This window comes from Eretmochelys imbricata, chromosome 1, assembly GCF_965152235.1.
Source record: "Eretmochelys imbricata isolate rEreImb1 chromosome 1, rEreImb1.hap1, whole genome shotgun sequence".
NCBI classification, from domain to species: Eukaryota; Metazoa; Chordata; order Testudines; family Cheloniidae; genus Eretmochelys; species Eretmochelys imbricata.
The window spans coordinates 342,979,233-342,983,040 of record NC_135572.1 but is presented as its reverse complement, the minus strand read 5'-3'; the positions used below and the strand labels follow the sequence as shown (position 1 = coordinate 342,983,040).

The window sequence follows — 3,808 nt, the reverse complement described above, 5'->3', positions numbered from 1 at the left end:
GCAAGCACTGGTGGATCACAAGGGATGTTTCACCAACATCAATGTGGGATGGCTGGGAAAGGTTCATGATGCTTGCATCTTCAGGAACTCTGGTCTGTTTAAATGGCTGCAGGAAGGGATTTACTTCCCAGACCAGAAAATAACTGTTGGGGATGTTGAAATGCCAATAGTTATCCTTGGGGACCCAGCCTACCCCTTAATGCCCTGGCTTATGAAGCCGTACACAGGCACCCTGGACAGTAGTCAGGAGCTGTTCAACTACAGGCTGAGCAAGTGCAGAATGGTGGTGGTAGAGTGTGCATTTGGACGTTTAAAGGGTCGCTGGTGCAGTTTACTGACTCACTCAGACCTCAGCGAAACCAATATTCCCATTGTTATTGCTGCTTGTTGTGTGCTCCACAATCTCTGTGAGAGCAAGAAGGAGACATTTATGGCAGGATGGGAGGTTGATGCAAATCGCCTGGCCTCTGAATACATGCAGCCAGACACCAGCGCGGTTAGAAGAGCACATCAGGAAGCAGTGCACATCAGAGAAGCTTTGAAAACCAGTTTCATGACTGGCCAGGGTACTGTGTGACACTTCTGCTTGTTTCTCCTTGATGAAAATCCACCCTCTTGGTTGACTCTAATTCCCTGTAAGCCACCCGCCCTCCCGCCTTCAATCACGGCTTGCTTGCAAAGGAAATAAAGTCACTATCATTTAAAAACATGTATTCTTTATTAATTGATTATAAAAATAGGGAGATAACTCACAAGGTAACCCAGGTGGGGTGTGGGAGGAGGGGAGGAGGGAAGGAAAAGGCCACTTTAAAACTTGTTGAATGCCAGCTTTCTGTTGCTTGGGCTGTCCACTGGGGTGTAGTGTTGGGTGCCCGAAGCCTCCCGCCCCGCGTTCTTGGGCATCTGGGTGAGGAGGCTATGGAACTTGGGGAGGAGGGAGGGTGGTTAATCAGGGGCTGCAGCTGCAGTCTGTGATCCTGCTGCCGTTTCTGAACCTCCACCAGACACCGGAGTATGTCTGTTTGATTCCGCAGTATGCCTCCTCTGATCTTCCTGCCACCATCTCTTCTCACATTCATAGGCCACCGTCCTGTACTCTGCTATTGTGTCCCTCCACACAGCTCTGTCACTGCTGGACGGCTGCATGAGCTCAGAGAACATGTCATTGCGCGTGTGTTTTTTCGCTGTCTTATCTGAGATAGCCTCTGGGATGGAGGCGGGAGGCTTGAAACATTTGCAGCTACTGGAGGAAAAAAAAAAGGGAGTGAAGTATTTAAAAAGATACATTTTACAGAACAATGGCTATACTCTTTCATGGTGAACAACACTATTCACATTATACAGCACATGTGATTTTGGTACAAGGTCACATTTTGCATCTTATACTGAGTGCTTGTGGCTTTGGTGTTAGAGATCACACACGCAGGGCCGGGCAACAGAATTTGGCTTGCAGGGGGCCATGGTAAGCCATAGTCTTTCAGCTTCTGCAACCTTCATAACAGCAGTCCCCTCCTTTCCCATACCAAGCAAAGCCCGTTGAGTTGGCCATTTACTGCTGCAGTTTTCCTGTTAACGTGCAGCAGCAGAAACCAAACTAATCCCCTCCCCCCATCCAGTTCTCTGGGATGATCACTTTTCCCCTCCCCCCACCGCCTGGCTGGTATCAAGGAAGATCCCTGCTAGCCAAACGCGAACAGCTTAGCGCCAATGCCCCCCCTCCCCACCACGTGGCTATCTGCGGGGAGGATTTATTTTCAGCCACAGGCAAACAGCCCAGTAGGAACAGCCACCTCTGAATGTCCCCTTAATCAAATTCCCCTGTTTCAACCAGGTTACCATGAACGATATCACTCTCCTGAGGATAACACAGAGAGATAAAGAACGGATGTTGCTTGAATGCCAGCAAACACTGGGACCATACGCTGCCAGACTTTGTCATGCAATGATACCAGATTACTTGCTACTAGCATGGCGTGGTAAAGTGTCCTACCATGGAGGACGGAATAAGGCTGCTCTCCCCAGAAACCTTCTGCAAAGGCTTTTAGAGTACCTCCAGGAGAACTTCATGGAGATGTCCCTGGAGGATTTCCGCTCCACCCCAGACACGTTAACAGACTTTTCCAGTAGCAGTACTGGCCACTTTTCCAGTAGCAGCACTGGCATCCCAAGTCCTCAGGGCTACTTAATCATTAAAAAATGCTTGCTTTTATAACATGTATTATACTTAAAAAGGTACACTCACCAGAGGTCCCTTCTCCGGATTCGTTGGGTTGGGAGGGTATTTCAGTCAGAGTGATAAAAAGATCTTGGCTGTCGGGGAAAACAGTGTGCTGTGTGCTCTCCCCACGCTCGTCCTCCTCCTCATCTTCCCCATCTGCAAAATCCTCAGCCATGGTGGAGAGTATCCCATCCTCAGAGTCCACGGACACGGTGGGGTAGTGGTGGCGGCCCCCCCTTAGAATTGCATGCAGCTCAGCGTAGAAGCAGCTTGTCTGGGGCTCTGTCCTGGAGCGTCCATTTGATTGTTTGGTTTTCTGGCATGCTAGTCTGAGCTCTTTAAGTTTCATGCGACACTGTGTTGAGTCCCTGATGTAGCCTCTGTCCCTCATGGCCTCTGAGATTTTTTGAAATGTTTTGGCGTTTCGTCTTTTGGAACGTAGTTCTGATAGCACGGATTCCTCTCCCCACACAGCGATCAGATCCAGTACCTCCCGTTTGATCAATACTGGAGCTCTTTTTTGATTCTGGGACTGAATGGTCACCTGTGCTGATGAGCTCTGCATGGTCACCTGTGCTGACGAGCTCGCCTGGCCACACAGGAAATGAGATTCAAAAGTTCCCGGGGCTTTTCCTGTATACCTGGCCAGTGCATCCGAATTCAGAGTGCTGTCCAGAGCGGTCACAATGGTGCACTGTGGGATAGCTCCCGGAGGCCAATACCTTCGAATTGCATCCACACTAACCCTAATTTGAAACGGCGATGTCAATTTCAGCGCTAATCCCCTTGTTGGGGAGGAGTACAGAAATCAGTTTTAAGAGCCTTTATGTTGAAAAAATGGCTTCGTTGTGTGGACGGGTGCAGGGGTTCATTTGGATTTATTTCAGCTAAATCCGACATAAACTCGTAGCATAGACCAGGCCTTAGAGTCCTCTGAGCAACGCAGACACCCCTCTGACTCTGAACTCCTCCCTGACTCCTCCAGCCAATAGCCTGCAGAACAGAAGTGGCAGAATAAGACCCCAAATGAACAGGATGAGATTTGCACAGCACTACAGTCATTATTTCATCTCAGACAATTTTATTTCTCAGAAAAATTGCTAACATATACATGCACATAAGAAAAAGAAATAGTAAGAATTCTTAGTCTGCCTGATCCACAGCACACCGAAGTAAATGGAAATTCATTTGCTTACACCAGAATGTGCCTCCTTCTATTGGAGTCCAAACTTTGGACTAGACTTTGCCAAAGGGTGATGGTAAGTGACTATTTAATCAGCAAAGACCCTGTGCAGTGTTTTTAAAAACATGTTTGCCACAAGATGGCAAACTATGTCTACAGTTTTGAATCCAAACTGCGCTCATCTTGGTGTTAAAGTATCCAAAAAGCTATTTCATTTCCTGAAGAGAAATAGCATCAGGTCAGTATCCAAAGGTTCTCTCTAGTTTTTTCATAGACAGTTTAGTATGGAAAAGAACTGTGGAAAAATGGCACTTGTCTCCTTTCTCTATCCTATGCAAAATATTCGAAGGAAGCAACTCATCTTCAGCATACTCATTATAAAAGACAACTTTTGGTACTTTATAGTG

General features: G+C 47.5%; 1 pseudogene; it reads right to left on the bottom strand.

Annotated features, from left to right (window-relative positions):
* Nucleotides 1-807: 807 nt before the first annotated feature.
* Nucleotides 808-2,783, bottom strand: LOC144258962 (uncharacterized; annotated as a pseudogene).
* Nucleotides 2,784-3,808: the final 1,025 nt, after the last annotated feature.